We start from the raw sequence: 17,668 nt of genomic DNA on the forward strand, positions 1-17,668 counted from the left end.
GGGGTAAAACAAAACAAAGTCAATAACAATAGAAAATCTATATACAGTGTGTGCAAATGTAGTAAGTTATGGAGGTAAGGCAATAAATACACCATAGTGCAAAATAATTACAATTTAGTATTAACACTGGAATGATAGATGTGCAGAAGATGATGTGCAAATAGAGATACTGGGGTGCAAATTAGCATAATAAATAACAATATGGGGATGAGGTATTTGGGTGGGCTAATTACAGATGGGCTGTGTACAGGTGCAGTGATCGGGAAGGTGCTCTGACAACTGATGCTTAAAGTTAGTGAGGGAGATAAGAGTCTTCAGCTTCAGAGATTTTTGCAGTTCTTTCCAGTCATTGGCAGCAGAGAACTGGAAGGAATGGCGGCCAAAGGAGGTGTTGGCTTTGGGGATGACCAGTGAGATATACTTGCTGGAGCGCAGACTACCGGTGGGTGTTGCTATGGTAACCAATGAGCTAAGATAAGGCGGGGATTTGCCTAGCAGTGATTTATAGATGACCTGGAGCCAGTGGGTTTGGCTACGAATATGTAGTGAGGGCCAGCCAACAAGAGCGTACAGGTCACAGTGGTGGGTAGTATATGGGGTTTTGGTGACAAAATGGATGGCACTGTGATAGACTACATCCAATTTGCTGAGTAGAGTGTTGAAGGCTATTTTGTAAATGACATCGCCTAAGTCAAGGATCGGTAGGATAGTCAGTTTTACGAGGGCATGTTTGGCAGCATGAGTGACGGAGGCTTTGTTGCGAAATAGGAAGCCGATTCTAGATTTAACTTTGGATTGGAGATGCTCAATGTGAGTCTGGAAGGAGAGTTTACGGTCTAATGTTGTAGAAACATTTGACTAGATCATCAACTCAAAAATATCTCTCAAGACATCGGAGCCTGTGAATTCAAGAATTAGACTTTATTGCATAACAAAGCCTGAGTTTTGCTCCATGGAGCAACAACTGGCTCTCCTTGGCTCAAAGATCTCCTTTTATACAAATACAAGCGCATAGTCACCCTTACATAGCATACACAGTTACTACCCCTAGGGTAATTGATTAACTTCTTTCATGGCCACGCCACCCTTATCTTTCAACGTCTAGATGTCACATGTTGTTTTTCTCCAAAAAGGCTATGTGAACTTTTCCATATGACCTCTTCCTCTTATCTCATTATATTGGTGGCAGACCCTTTCTCAAAAATAATACACATACATACACTAAGGCATTTATCATTTACCATCCTCCCTGGCCCTTGAGATTATGTGCATGTGGCCATGTGTCAGGTCATAGGGTCATAAGCAAAACAAATGATAACACTAGGTCCATTGTTACTCCAATCTCCACACAGCCATCACGAGGAGTAGTATGTACATCACATGTCATAGACATACCCAGACCATCTGCCGAGAGTCCATGAAAAACACATAAATGTCTCTGCTCTGTATTAACCTTTCAACTGGTTCTCAATCCATAAACATTTTAAGGCATATAGGTTTTTAATTTTACAACATATCCATGCTTATTACTAATATTATTATTTTACCTTTGACCTCTCCCTACATTTGCCTTAATGATACATAAAATAATACCATATATCCCCCCTATGGGACATTCCACCAATGCCCCATCAATACAAAGATTAATCACCCATATCACAAGTATTATAACAATCAAAATAATCAATATCCATATCTAATCAAGTAATTGCCATGTCAACATCACTAAGCATTAATATTAATAAGTTATTCAGATCAGTCAGTCCACTTATAATTTATAATCATAATCAAATTAATTACCCAACACAACTTTAGAATGACAATTCTTAATTAGTCACCTTTGTTCCATCATTCAAAGTTAAAACTCTCACCTTGGCACATATTGATACTGGCCGAATGTATATTTATATTATAATAATTCTAGCATTAATTTCCTCATAACAAGAATTACAACAGATCAGTACCTTAATGCATTGTCCAAATTACTATAAATTTAGTAGTGTATAATAACTCCTTAATCAACATACTACCTCAACTAACACTCCCTTCCTCTACCGGCACTCAATCTTCTGGCGTCTTCATTATGTTCTTCATAGTTCATCTTGGATTGCCCATAGCAATGTCCCAATTCCAATGTCACACCTGAACCGCCACACCTCCCCCATCATCCTGTTTTGTCCATGTGCAAACCAGTATATTTGCTTTGATTTGATGCTGGATTCAGGTCTCCTGGCAGAAGTGGTTCCGACAAGAATGTCTTCAACGCCTTTGTTGTTCCTCTTCAGCCGAGTAGAGGATTTTTGGTTTTTATTGAGGTTTACACCGTTCTGGGCCAAATGATCTCTGCAATGCATTACGACACCATCCGTAGTAACCTCAGGAAAGGACAGATCATAACAGTTCAGTTGAGTTAATTTCCAATCCAAAACATCCCTATTAACATTGTCTACATGACAAATCATTATGTTTCATCACTCATTCTTATACCCATTTCTATCTAACGCCTGATAGATTTTCCTTTGAGGGGCCCCTGTATTCCAAAGGCTATCTGTTTAAACACCCCCTAGTTTCACATTCTCCCTTGAATTCTCCCAAATTATATAACCCAATTGTTTTATTGTAACATTCCTATATTTTTGCTCATACTCTATTTGACATTACTCTGGTATTTCCCTTTCCTTGTTCCTATTCTAACAATTGCTTACACTTCTCTCCTCATCCTGGTTGATCATAAAATTGTTTATATTTAGGATTTCCTAAATATTACAAACATTCTGCTGGCCAATATGGTCTTTCCGAGTTCCTTATATGACAAAAGTTGTAGTTGAATCATAACACAGTCCTAGTAACTGTGAAGATTTTGTGTCACAATCTGGGCTTGAACTCAGGTCTCAGATGTGGAGAGTTGGGTGTTCTACCCCTTAGCCACAGAGGAGGTATAGTTGGACCCAAACGAAACACCCAAGGCAATACTCCAGGCAAAGTAGATTTAATATAAAAAAAAGGTTCTTTGCACTTCAAAAATAATCCAACAAAAGTTCTTCTCAGAAAGAGGTATACTAACAGAGGTACAGTAAACAAAACAGGAGGAAAAACAAAATAACTCTACGAGGGGAGAAAAACAAAATAAAGATAACTTAGAAAAGCTTACTCGGAAAGACTCTGTGGGACACAGCAGGAGACACATAGCCAGGACTCAAAAACCAAGTGAGGAACAAGGGGAAAAAACACAGCTAAAATACTCTAGGGGAAACAAGGCACAGGTGACCTGGATAAAGCTAATAAGGACACACGAGGAAGAACTAAGGCAGAGGGGAACACAGATGACCTCTAGAGGCCCGGAGACAAACAGGAGGCAGGAAGCTGACAGGACCCCCTCCTCTAGGAACGACTCCTGACGTTCCTTCCAGAACACCCTGGCCTCAGGGTGCGAAACTCTCGGATCAAACCTGGGTCCAGGATGTCCTTGGCTGGAACCCAGGAGCGCTCCTCTGGCCCGTAGCCCTCCCAGTCCACCAGATACTGCAGAGAGTTCTGGACCCTCCGGGAGTCCAGTATCCGGCGCACTGTGTAGGCTGGCTGGCCGTCAATGATCCTGGGAGGTGGCGGGGGTCTGCGTGGGGGGGCAAAGGGAGAAGACAAGACAGGTTTTAGTAGTGAAACATGGAAAGTGGGGTTAATTCTAAGGGAGCGAGGGAGAACCAAACGATAAGAAACAGGGTTAACTTTCCTTGCTATGCGGAAAGGGCCGATGTATTTCTGGGAAAGCTTCTTGGATTCGACCCGGAGGGGCAGGTTCTTAGTGGCCAACCAAACTCTCTGACCAGCTCGGAAACTAGGGGCCGTCCGGCGGCGGCGATTAGCCTGACTTTTGTATCTCTGGGAGGTCCGAAGGAGGGTACGCCTGGCCTTCTTCCAGGTCCGCCTACAGCGTTGGACAAAGCGCTGGGCCGAGGGAACACCAACTTGCGCCTCTTCCTCTGGAAATAATGGAGGGGTGTATCCGAACTGGCATTCGAAGGGGGACAATCCGGTGGCTGAGGACTGGAGGGTGTTGTGGGCATATTCAGCCCAAATAATATAGGTGGCCCAAGACGTGGGATTACTGGCCGCCATACACCGCAGGGTGGTCTCCAGATCCTGATTAATCCGTTCCGTTTGGCCATTAGACTCTGGATGGAACCCAGACGATAGGCTGGCTGTGGCCCCAATAAGCCTGCAGAAGGCCCCCCAAAACCGGGACGAGAATTGGGGACCTCGGTCGGAGACAACGTCCAGGGGAATTCCAAATATCCGGAAGACATGGTTCATGAGGAGCTCAGCAGTCTCCTTGGCCGAGGGCAGCTTGGGCAGGGGAATAAACCGGGCAGCCTTAGAGAATCGGTCTACAACCACTAGGATGACTGTGTTGCCCTGGGATGGAGGAAGTCCCGTAACAAAGTCCAGAGAAAGGTGTGACCATGGCCTGCGAGGAACAGGTAAGGGATGGAGCAGTCCCTGGGGTCGCTGACGTGTCGACTTTCCCTGGTTGCACACAGGGCAGGCCTCAACATAGACCTGCACGTCCTTCTTGATGGACGGCCACCAAAACCGCCGCTGGAGGAATTCCAGTGTGCGAGCACTACCTGGATGGCATGTCAAGGGCGACTCATGACCCCACTGCAAGACGCGGGCCCGAACAGAGAGAGGAACGTACAGGCGTCCGGCAGGACCACCGCCTGGATCGGGCTCATGGACAAGGGCCTCACGTACCCCTCTTTCTAGTTCCCACTGAAGAGGTGCGACGATCCTAGACCTCGGAATAATCGATGCCAAGGGCTTCTCTTGTATCTCGGGAGAATAGGCTCGAGACAGGGCATCCGGCTTGACGTTCTTGGTGCCAGGTCTGTAAGACAGGAGAAACTGGAATCAATTTTAAAAAAGGGACCATCGTGCTTGCCGAGGGTTCATCCGCTTTGCCTGTTGGAGATATTCCAGGTTCTTGTGGTCTGTGAGAACCTGGAAAGGATGCTGAGCCCCCTCAAGCCAATGGCGCCACTCTTCCAAGGCCAGTTTTACCGCAAGCAACTCTCGATCCCCCACGTGGTAGTTGCGCTCGGCCTCAGACACGCGGCGAGACATGAAGGCACAAGGGTGTAATCTCCCATCCTCACCCCTCTGTGGCAGGACGGCTCCCACCCCCACCTCTGAGGCGTCCACCTCCACCACGAAAGGTCTTTCTGGGTCAGGGATCACCAGAATCGGAGCAGAAGTGAAGCGGCGCTTGAGATCCTCGAAGGCCCCTGCTGCTTCCGGACCCCAGTGAATCTTGGTCCCTCCTCCCTTGGTAAGCGTCGTCAAGGGGGCTACCACAGAGCTGAAATTCTTAATGAACTTCCGATAGAAGTTAGAAAAGCCAATGAACCGTTGAACCTCCTTGACCGTGGCAGGTGTGGGCCAGCTGTGGACCGCTTTGACCTTCTTGGGATCCATCTCTAGGTGGCCGGGAGTGACAATAAACCCGAGAAACTGAGTCTGGGAAACATGAAATTCACACTTCTCAGGTTTAACGTAGAGGTGATTGTCAAGGAGCCTCTGGAGAACCCTGCTAACATGCCCCTCATGCTCCTTCAGTGACCTCGAGAAGATGAGGATATCGTCCAGGTACACGAAGACGAACAGATTAAGCATATCCCGGAGAACATCATTAATCAGGGCTTGGAATACTGCGGGGGCATTGGTGAGCCCGAACGGCATCACCCGATATTCACAGTGCCCCGTGGGCATTTTGAATGCCGTCTTCCATTCGTCTCCTTGCCGGATCCGCACGAGATGGTAAGCATTGCGGAGATCCAGTTTAGTAAAAATGGAAGCCCCTTGAAGCAGCTCAAAAGCAGTGGCCATGAGAGGAAGGGGGTATCGATTCCGAACCGTGATCTTGTTGAGTCCCCGGTAATCGATACAAGGCCTAAGACCCCCGTCTTTCTTTTCAACAAAAAAGAAGCCCGCCCCAGCCGGGGAAGTAGAGGCACAGATGATGCCGGCTGCCAAGGACTCCTTAATGTAGGTGTCCATAGCTGAGTGCTCGGGGGAGGATAAGGAAAAGATCCGACCTCTAGGAGGGCAGCAACCAGGGAGTAGATCAATGGCACAGTCATACGTGCGGTGAGGCGGTAAGGAAGTAGCCCGGGACTTGCTGAACACTGCCTTGAACCGATGGTAAACACTGGGGACTCGGGAGACGTCAACAGACTCTTGAAACTGGGTACTAGGGGCTGAGGGACTCTGAATCATGCAGGTGAGTTGGCAAGTGGGACCCCAGCTAAGAATGGTGCCAGTAGGCCAGTCGATCTGGGGATTATGTCTGCATAGCCAAGGGTGACCCAGGATAATAGGATACTCGGGGGAGTCAATGAGATAGAAGGTCTCCTCCTGCTGGTGTTGAAAGATGGTAAGTCGCAGGGACTGAGCCGCCTCTGTAACCTTTCCTGGTTCCAGAGGTCTGCCATCTAAGGCTGTAACTGCCTGGGGTTGAGGAAGTAGTTGGGTAGGGATCTTAAGTTCCTTAGCCAAGGTTAAATCCAGGAAATCACCTGCGGCACCGGAATCGATCATAGCCTGGACCCGATGCTGGTGGCCCTCCCAGGACAGAGTGGCTGGAATAGCTAGGACAGCGTTAGTAGGAGGAGCTCTAATTTTCCCCATCACAGCCCTCCTGTAGCTAGGCGGGGACAGGCGTTTCCCGAAAGCTCGGGGCAAGTGGAGCGGAAGTGGCCGGCAACCCCGCAGTAGAGGCACCGACGCTCCCTCATGCGACGTTCCCTTTCGTTGGGAGAAAGCCTGGAACGGCCTAACTGCATGTTCTCCGGGGAATCCTGGAGCAGTTCAGGAGCCGGGGAAGCTCTGAATGACGGAGCCCAAACAGGAGAAACAGAGCTGCTCAGAGGAACTTGGGACTGAGACACCTGGCGGCGAGCCGTTCTCCGCTCTCTTAGACGATTGTCCAGGCGGATGGCCAAGGCTATGAGGGACTCGAGATCCCCAGCTGGTTCTCGGGTGGCTAACTCATCTTGAAGGGGCTCAGATAACCCTCCCTGAAAACAGACCCTCAGCGCTTCATCATTCCATCCGCTCCTTGCTGCTATGGTCCGGAATTCAATGGCAAAATCTGCCGTGCTTTGGGGACCCTGACGGAGAGACAGTAGGCGCTTGGAAGCTTCCCGCCCACTGACAGGATGATCGAACACCCGCTTGAACTCTTCTACAAATGCAGCGTATGAGTCACAACAGGCCTCCTGGGACTGCCACACCGCAGAGGCCCAGGAGAGCACCTTGTCTGAAAGAAGGGTAATGATGTAGGCAATCTTGGAACGGTCTGTGGGAAAACTTGAGGGTTGGAGCTCGAAGGTGAGGGAGCATTGGGTGAGGAAACCCTGGCAAGAGCTTGGATCCCCAGAAAAGGGCTTGGGAGGTGGTAGTCGGGGCTCCGCCACTGGAGAAGGCCTGTAGTCACTGGGGGGTGACCTGGAGGAAGGGGAAGGACCAGGGAGGCGTTCAAAGAGCTGGCGGAGGGAACTCATCATATCGGCCAGGAGTTGAGAATGACTAGCCATCAGCTCTTCTTGTCGGCTGAGAACGGCTTCATGGCGCTGGAAAGATGCCTCATGTCGAGCGATCACCGCCAACAGGTCCTTGGAACTGAGTGTTTCTGAGTCCATAATTGACTTGGTTTTTCTGTCACAATCTGGGCTTGAACTCAGGTCTCAGATGTGGAGAGTTGGGTGTTCTACCCCTTAGCCACAGAGGAGGTATAGTTGGACCCAAACGAAACACCCAAGGCAATACTCCAGGCAAAGTAGATTTAATATAAAAAAAAGGTTCTTTGCACTTCAAAAATAATCCAACAAAAGTTATTCTCAGAAAGAGGTATACTAACAGAGGTACAGTAAACAAAACAGGAGGAAAAACAAAATAACTCCACGAGGGGAGAAAAACAAAATAAAGATAACTTAGAAAAGCTTACTCGGAAAGACTCTGTGGGACACAGCAGGAGACACATAGCCAGGACTCAAAAACCAAGTGAGGAACAAGGGGAAAAAACACAGCTAAAATACTCTAGGGGAAACAAGGCACAGGTGACCTGGATAAAGCTAATAAGGACACACGAGGAAGAACTAAGGCAGAGGGGAACACAGATGACCTCTAGAGGCCCGGAGACAAACAGGAGGCAGGAAGCTGACAATTTTGAACTACTGTTAATTCTTTAAACGGAGATGTGGTGCATATTAGACTATTTTCTTTATTTAATTGTAATATAATATATTGTACTCATCTATATCAATCATTGTTTAACGGCTCCTTCAATTCCCTTTCTTCTGTATTTGGTATGGCCCTAACATATACAGGGTTTAATGCACTTTCCCAAGGAATAATTACTCCAATAACACTTCCCCCTGGAAATCTAACACCAAATACTACATCAAATTGTTTATCTAGGTATTGGACTGTTCTCCTTATTTCTATGATTCACCTGTCTCTTTCTTTCATTATCTTAAGGTCACACTACCCCATGTGACTTCCCCATACTCTTTGTGCTGGTTTCTCACACACCAATAATATTTTAACCCTTGTATTCTAATAGTGATCTCTTCTGTGTCTCTTCCTTCTGCTCTTTATTATTATCAGTACTCCATTCCCCTTATTCTCAGGTAACTAGTCAAGTGTAGAGAAATCAATGATAAGGATATCTGGTGCGTCTTGGAGGTCTGGAATCTCTCGGCGATCTGGAAGGTCCTTAAAGTCTCTTAATCATCAGTTCCCTCACTCTGGTACAATGGTTAAGATGATACCCGATACTCCCCTCTATCCGTACCATCGTTGGTATAACCTGGACAACGATGTGTATGGTCACTTCAGTTGTTAACCTTCCCCCGTCACTAGGGTCTCCGGATCAGCCAAAGTCCCTCTCAATCTATCGACATCGGTCTGTGAAAAGTGTCCTTCTATCAGCCTTCCCATAGGGAAGCTCAGAGTTACTGCTGCAAAGACACAAGCACAGACACACACAAAAAACAACAATGCTACCCAATGGCTGAGGTTGGAACACTCCTATAGTGGGAAACATGAATCTAAGTATCTGTCTCCACCACTTTCACCATCATTAAGGTAGCCAACAACACCTGGTACAGGCCCCTCCACATAGGGTCTTTCCAGCTCTTTCTTCTGTAGTCTTTTGCCATCACATAGTCTCCAGGGCACAGAAAATACTCAGATTATCCTACTCAGTTGGGCATAGCTATCTTCACCCATGAAAAGAAAATCTTAAGAACATTGTTAGGTTAGGTGAGACACAGTATGCTACTTATGTCCTCTCATCCGTCAAGAGAAGCCTTGAGATTATGAAGCACACCTGCTTCCAGCTTGTTGTAGTCCACTTATTTCATTGACAGACCACCTCTACACCATGCCTCCTATCACAAAAACAAAAAATGATTTAACCTAACCCATAACACATTATTACTACTTTGATTTAACCTAACCCATAACACATTATTACTACTGCTCACATCCTTAATACACCTTGCATACTTCCCCACAAAACCATAATAAAACATTAAAACCTCTGTAATCCCAACTTCCCCCCTCGGACACATGCATCACATCGTGATTCATGTGTACAAAAACAAAACAAAACAATATTGCCTATCAAACCTAAAATAATAACTAACCTTAAAATGACAACCCTTGAGCATATCTTTACTTAACTGTATTCCATAACACTATTCAAGGAATACTTCTCCTTCAGGACTAACTCTCTCACTTCATCCTTGTCCTGTTTAGACTAATTTATATATAGGATTTTTCCAAATTATAAACTTCTTCACAATTATCCTTATTTTATCTAACCCCCTAATTCAGCATGCCTCTAGAATTCATAGTGCGGGTGATCAGGTCACACTATAAAGCCAGGACAGATTTCAGAGGTCATTGAAATCATTCAATGAATTGTTTCATCCTATAGTATACTACTTCTAACAACCATCAAAACCTTTCATAAATGTTGTAATTCCTTAGTATAGCTCTTTTCAAAATAAATCATACCTATTTACTTATCCCTCAGTAAATAAAACCCAAATTACATGCGTATGCCCCTTTAAGATATTTCACTTCCATCCCATCAAAAAAAAAAAAAAATAGAAATACAAATCCTATACAACTAACATTTCATACTAAGTAGTTTGTTTGTGGTTATTTGAACACCATATAGTAAAACAATAAACAAACAAAAATGGCCAGGCCTTATTTATTTTTGTAGCTCCCTATGACAACTTAAAAATAAAACTACTTAATTTTACTAACTAGTTCCACCCTAGCCGACAGACTTTTTCAACCTCCCAATTAAGAAATCCCCATGTTCCTGGAAGAGAGTATACATGTCGTTAACATATAATCAACAATCCAAAGATAGTAATTACACACAAAACATCATACATATCTCCCCATTCCTATCTCACCCCTAACATAATATTATAGGAGACTCCCATCAACCCTTAAAAGAAAACTCCCACTTAGAAGACACTAGATAATAACACATTTTATTAAGTTAACTACACCTTCCACTATAAATCTATAACCCCATTTTAGTAATTTAAACGTCGCAAACTGTTGCATTGATGTTTTCTTTTTCTTTTTCTTAAATACAAACTTATTGTTTCATAATCCAAAACCCATAAAAAGATGTCTACTTAATCCATCAAGTCAACAGCAACAACTACCTCCCAAGGTTCAACGTACTATAAACAATTTATCGTTATCTGAAGTAATAAACCATCATCATAACTCACTGCTGTTTAAACAAACTATATAATGTCATAATAAAATGATCAATTATCAAATATCGTTCCTTATTCAACTATCGAGACATGTTCTTCATTAGTTAATCGTTTCCACAAAGCAATACTACCTAATAACATATTCTCATTCTCCTAAGTAAAAATAATTACTTATATTAAACAATCCCATTCAACATCAAGTCAACCTGTCTCATCACCCAATTAACTTATTTTTAAACCCTCTACAATATCTATCATACTCTACCGCTAATTTCCCTCATAACGGTACCTCAACAGATGACAAATTATTTTATATTTATAGTAAAAACCAATAAAACATCCAATTCACCAATATGCAATTTCAATTACTATGTTATCCTATCCGACATGGATTGGTAGGACAACATCTTTCCTATAATGCTATCAATGAAACCAGTAATTCACATCAATAGCATCAATGTAAAAGATTTGCTTTCTGTCCCCTACTGGATTCGAACCAGGGACCCTCTGCACACATTGACAACATTCACCATCGAAGCACCATTACCCGTCGCTCCACCAGTGCCACACAAAGCATCTACTTCCATTTCATAGAGCAAGTGACGTCACCCAACGAAAACCACACTAGCTCTCACCGCTAACTAGCTAGCAATCTCCTGCCGATAACATTCAACCTTCCACGACCTCCCAAAAAACACGCAATCCCCGTACACCTAACGTTAACGTAACCCATAATGTCCCTTATAGCGCTCTCACGTTTCAGCAAGCCCCAATGTCCAACATCCACAGACAAAAATGGAAATTATTCAATTTTTCCTAGCAGACCTAATAAACCACTTTCAAACAGCGTTCTGCATTTACCTCTATCATAGGGTTTAAAAACGAACTTAACAACATTAACCATCCTAAATTGCCGTAGTAACGTCATGTTTGATTCAATTGATCTATTACCATATAAGACATTCACTTCTCCATGCGTCGTAAACTATATCCTATTTCTCTTGTAATCAACTAAAATCATAGCCACACAATTATACCATCACTCCGCCTTTATCAGAATGAATGAATCTATTATATATCCTTTCTAAGTAAGCTACAAGTAACACCAAACACTTGCTATAGTTCACCATCATATATTGAAATCATCCATTTATCACAATCCAATTTATCTATAGACATATTTCACCATTGTCACTCGTTTAATCTAGCAAAACCTCATTCAATGACTAAAAATTACTACCACGTAGTCTCCTCTCCGTTAACATTTTAGTCATTTAGCAGATGCTCTTATTCCAAGCGACTCACAATTAGTGGGCTCATACATTATTATACTTATACTAGCCCCCCTTGGGAATCGAACACCCAACCCTGGCGTTACAAGCACTGTGCTCTACCAACTGAGCTACAGAGGACCACAGATGAACGTATAGTGCCTTTTTCTGATAATGTTATAATTGTAGCCTATTGCATTACTTTAGCTTAAAATATGAGTTTGTTTATTCAACAAATCTAGAACCCACTATAGCATAATAGCCAAAGCTTCTTGCATCCACTAATTCACGTAACGAGAATACATTATCATTCTAGAATTCAACAATCCGCATACATTACTGATGTCACGCAAACCATAGAATAAAGTAATAACAATTAGAATTTTGTCAAATAAATGTTTTCCATCCAACTATTCAAACTTTCTTTAAATAACTCTTTCAGCTCGATACAGTCAAACAAGTATGACTCTCTTTTTACCGGAAACTAATTCATGGCATTAGAAAAATCTATTCACATCCCAACAATAACTAATAATATATGTATATTCATAATATTAAAATACCTTACTTTCATTCCAGTCTACCTAAACAATTAAAATTATGGCCATAACTCTATCGCAATTGCCAGTACGCTATTCAGACTATAGTCACTCCTCACTCCTTCCCGTTGAATAAGTGAGTCCTTCAGTCTGAAAAGACGCAGGCTACTAGATCTTCCAATCTTATCCTGACTGTTCCTTCAATCTAAACAACCCACAACTATAGCTAAACTATACTTAGAAAACCTAGACTCTGTTCAGCGATGCAGAATCTATGCTTTATTGAAATGACAAGTTAATCCTCCTTTATTCCAATGATAATGGTCAGTAGTTTTAGTATCTGGCTCATACCACACTTTATCAGAAAATAGCTTTGAAGGACACAGATCTCATACGCTCAACGTAATCAACTTAGCAGTCAACAAGTCAAACCCCACATTCATTGATTTGGAAACAGATCTAACGACCTAACCAAATGAATTATATATCTGCTTCTGAAATAATAGATAGTTTATTATAATGCTTAATTCCAACACCTGTCCTATGTACTCTCTCCCATTTCCACGTACGTCTACGTGTTTGGGCAAGTCCACACCTATAATTTTATCCAATCCCTCGTATTAAATCAGACTCACATAAAATTCATTATATTCCAATATATTCATATCTACCAAACCATTCATGTTTCTAATTATTCTTTATTGCCATAAATCAGTTAATCACCATCTAGTCTCAGCGGAACAAACAACAAATTACCCAAATCCTTTCCCTCAGTCATAGAATCCTCCTAGAATCATATATGCTGGTCACTATTCCCTGATCTTACAAAATTCTATGACAGGCATTGTTGTACGAAACTCCAAGATATAATTTACAAGAAAAACGTATTATTCCAACGTATATATAATTATCAAACACACCTCTATATCTCATCATTCAAACTTCAGAGTGCGACTAATTTACATCATTATACCACTTTTATTCCATATTTATACAATGTTGTTCTTAAACGCCTTTAATTACTTTGTATAACCTACAGGAATATTTTACTCTATCAAAGGGCCCAAATTTGGAATGTTAACCCTATCCTAGTTATTATTTTACTGTAGTCAATTTATCATAATACTGCATCTCCTCTAAAGTTTCTAAATATAATGTCAGAAACATACCCTAACAGATTTATCAAAATACAATGCATAGACGTCATATGACCACACCGATACATGTGACCTGTTCCTCCAACAGGATTTATTCTACCCCTCCTGGTAACGTGAATTTTCTACACTCAGTTAGTCAATGAATATCCACGCTCCATTCACTCTTCCTCTCTTGGTGTGAGACCGGGTGCGTCCTTCCTACCAGGTTATACTCAAACAGCGGTCCAGGACAGGTGCGCCAACCTTTCTCCACCAAACACCGACACTTCAAACGACCTCAAACACAGCTTCTCTCCTCAACACAGAAAATAAGCTGTTATCTGCAGGATTTCTCATTATTCTCAGTCATATAGATGAGCAGCCACTTGTGCCCAAATGAATCAGACAGTTGAATGACTCACAGCCGCCCAAGCAACCCATTCCCCATATGAGATGAGCAGACCTACTCTATATATAACACTTTATCAAAATTTTGAAGCCCTTGTAGCTATTTAACCCGTTCACCTACTCAGGATGACCTAACTTTTTTACTTGATAGACCCTACCTAATTTTGGCATAACCACAACACAGGATGATGACCTGCCCGTTCAGTCCTATGGAATGCTAATTTTAGCTCTCCAAAGCGGTATCCACAGGATTTGTATTTACTTAGCCCCCTAGGTGTTACACTTCCACAACACACCTGGACTTTTACTACGCTTTCCTAAGCGACCTGTAAATTCTGCCCTATTTTTTCTGTTACACTTCCTCAACACAGAAAAAGAAGCGGTATTACACAGGATTTCTGCCTACCTAAGCAGTCCTCAAGACGATTCACTCCCCCAACACGTCTAAAGCGGTATCTGCAGGACTTAACATGTTATTGTCTGATCGCTCAACCAGCTGTACAACCACCCGTGTCGAAATGACCCAGACAAAGTGATCAACAAGATGAATCAACTGAATCAAATGAATCAAATGAATCAATTCAATTGAACAGACGGTTCAGACAAACAACAGCGACATGTAATCTTAAATTCAAAAGCTCCTAGTGTCTAACTTTCTGGTTCTTAAATTTGGAGAGACCTACTTGGTATTTCTTTAGATGTTGCCGAGCCCCGGATCGGACCACACAAACGTTATACTATTTAAGTAAGAACTTGGCTTACCTTTTAAAAGCGGCCGCTTTTGTTTGTATGGTCCGTCCAAGCCGTTTCACAACTGCAAATGTATACCGTCACTGATCCCTATCATGTCCCATCTGGGGTGCCAATTATGTTGTAGAAACATTTGACTAGATCATCAACTCAAAAATATCTCTCAAGACATCGGAGCCTGTGAATTCAAGAATTAGACTTTATTGCATAACAAAGCCTGAGTTTTGCTCCATGGAGCAACAACTGGCTCTCCTTGGCTCAAAGATCTCCTTTTATACAAATACAAGCGCATAGTCACCCTTACATAGCATACACAGTTACTACCCCTAGGGTAATTGATTAACTTCTTTCATGGCCACGCCACCCTTATCTTTCAACGTCTAGATGTCACATGTTGTTTTTCTCCAAAAAGGCTATGTGAACTTTTCCATATGACCTCTTCCTCTTATCTCATTATATTGGTGGCAGACCCTTTCTCAAAAATAATACACATACATACACTAAGGCATTTATCATTTACCATCCTCCCTGGCCCTTGAGATTATGTGCATGTGGCCATGTGTCAGGTCATAGGGTCATAAGCAAAACAAATGATAACACTAGGTCCATTGTTACTCCAATCTCCACGCAGCCATCACGAGGAGTAGTATGTACATCACATGTCATAGACATACCCAGACCATCTGCCGAGAGTCCATGAAAAACACATAAATGTCTCTGCTCTGTATTAACCTTTCAACTGGTTCTCAATCCATAAACATTTTAAGGCATATAGGTTTTTAATTTTACAACATATCCATGCTTATTACTAATATTATTATTTTACCTTTGACCTCTCCCTACATTTGCCTTAATGATACATAAAATAATACCATACTAACCAGACACCTAAGTATTTCTAGTTGTCCACATATACTAAGTCAGACCCGCCGAGAGTAGTGATTCTAGTCGGGCGGGCGGGTGCAAGCAGCGTTCGATTGAAGAGCATGCATTTAGTTTTACTAGCATTTAAGAGCAGTTGGAGGCTACAGAAGGAGTGCTGTATGGCATTGAAGCTCGTTTGGAGGTTTGTTAACACAGTGTCCAATGAAGGGCCAGATGTATACAAAATGGTGTCGTCTGTGTAGAGGTGGATCTGAGAGTCACCAGCAGCAAGAGCGACATTATTCATATACACAGAGAATAGAGTCGGCCCGAGAATTGAACCCTGTGGCACCCCCATAGAGACTGCCAGAGGTCCAGACCACAGGCCCTCCGATTTGACACATTGAACTCTATCTGAGAAGTAGTTGGTGAACCAGGCGAGGCAGTCATCTCTCTCTCTCTCTCTCTCTCTCTCTCTCTCTCTCTCTCTCTCTCTCTCTCTCTCTCTCTCTCTCTTTCTCTCTCTCTCTCTCTCTCTCTCTCTCTCTCTCTGTCTCTCTCTGTCTCTACCCTCCTTCTTCTCTCTCTCTCTCTCTCTCTGTCTCTCTCTCTGTCTCTCTCTCTCTCTCTCTCTCTCTCTCTCTCTCTCTCTCTCTCTCTCTCTCTCTGTCTGTCTCGCTGTCTCTCTCTCTCTCTCATCACCCCCTCATCACCCCTTGTAACTCCCTCCCTCCTCTTGCCCATGTCCCATACTTCCTATCTCTCCCTTTCTCTCTCTTTTACTCTCCATCCTTCCTTCTCGCTCCTCCTCTTCCTCTCCCTCCAACTCCTCTTTCTCTCTCTGCTTCTGCCTCTCTCTGTCCTCTCTCCCACCCTCTTCCCAACTCAGGTCGTTGTTCCCCTGTGGTGAAGGAGCTGCGTGTGAAGAAGGGCCTGGTGGTCCTCCTCCCCTGTGACCACCCCCACCTCTCCTCTCTCCCCTGTGTGTGGGAGCGCCCCCAGGGCTGCCACACCCTGCAGCACCACTCCCACCTGGAGGTCACCGTCTCCGAATCTAGCCTGGGCCTCTACTCCTGCCACTGCCCAGTCCAGGGTATTAAGCCCTGCCTCACAGCCTCCTACCAGCTGACCATGGAGGACCCCAGTATCAGGCAGGGGGGACCCGGGGGTGTGGAGGTCGCCGATAGGGGTGTACATCACCTGTGTCCTGCTGGGGGCGCTGGTTGGAGCTTTAGGAGCCACTGTGTTCCTGAAGAGGCTGTGCTGTAGGGCATCCCAGCACACCCCGTTGGAGGACAGAAATGGGAGGGGAGCCAATCAGGGACAGCAGGGGCAGGGCCCCACCTGCTATGAGAATAAGCTGGTGGTGATTGACACACCTGTCGGCCAATCGGGGCAGGGTGTTTTGTGAAGAAAAGTCTTTCTGTCTTTCTGTCTTTCTCTCTCTCTCTGTGTCTCTCTCTCTCTCTCTCTCTCTCTCTCTCTCTCTCTCTCTCTCTGTCTCTCTCTGTGTGTCTCTCTCTGTGTGTCTCTCTCTCTCTTTCTCTCTGTGTCTCTCTCTCTGTCTCTCTCTCTCTCTGTCTCTCTCTCTCTGTCTCTCTCTTTGTTTCTCTCTCTCTCTGTGTCTCTCTGTGTCTCTCTCTCTGTGTCTCTCTCTCTGTGTCTCTCTCTCTGTCTCTCACTCTCTGTCTCTCACTCTCTGTCTCTGTCTCTCTCTCTCTGTCTCTCTCTCTCTGTGTCTCTCTATGTCTCTCTCTGTCTCTATAAGTAGTATTTTTGTTGTCTCTTGGTGTCTTTTCTATATATATATCTCTTTATTTTTAAATATATATTTTTAATGTATTATCTGATGTTGTTCTTGCCTATAACTATTCTGTACTTTGTTATGT

General features: G+C 43.7%; 1 pseudogene across 1 annotated transcript in view; it reads left to right on the forward strand.

Annotated features, from left to right (window-relative positions):
• The window catches only part of LOC311110242 (semaphorin-4F-like), a 27,790-nt pseudogene extending 10,600 nt beyond the window's left edge, over positions 1-17,190 (forward strand). Inside the window, exon 14 of the transcript XR_014615148.1 lies at positions 16,669-17,190. The product of XR_014615148.1 is annotated as a semaphorin-4F-like (transcript). The remainder of the gene's footprint in view (positions 1-16,668) is intronic.
• Positions 17,191-17,668: the final 478 nt, after the last annotated feature.

The sequence above is a fragment of the Coregonus lavaretus genome, assembly GCF_964263955.1.
Source record: "Coregonus lavaretus genome assembly, contig: SUPER_35_unloc_2, whole genome shotgun sequence".
Lineage (NCBI taxonomy): Eukaryota > Metazoa > Chordata > Actinopteri > Salmoniformes > Salmonidae > Coregonus > Coregonus lavaretus.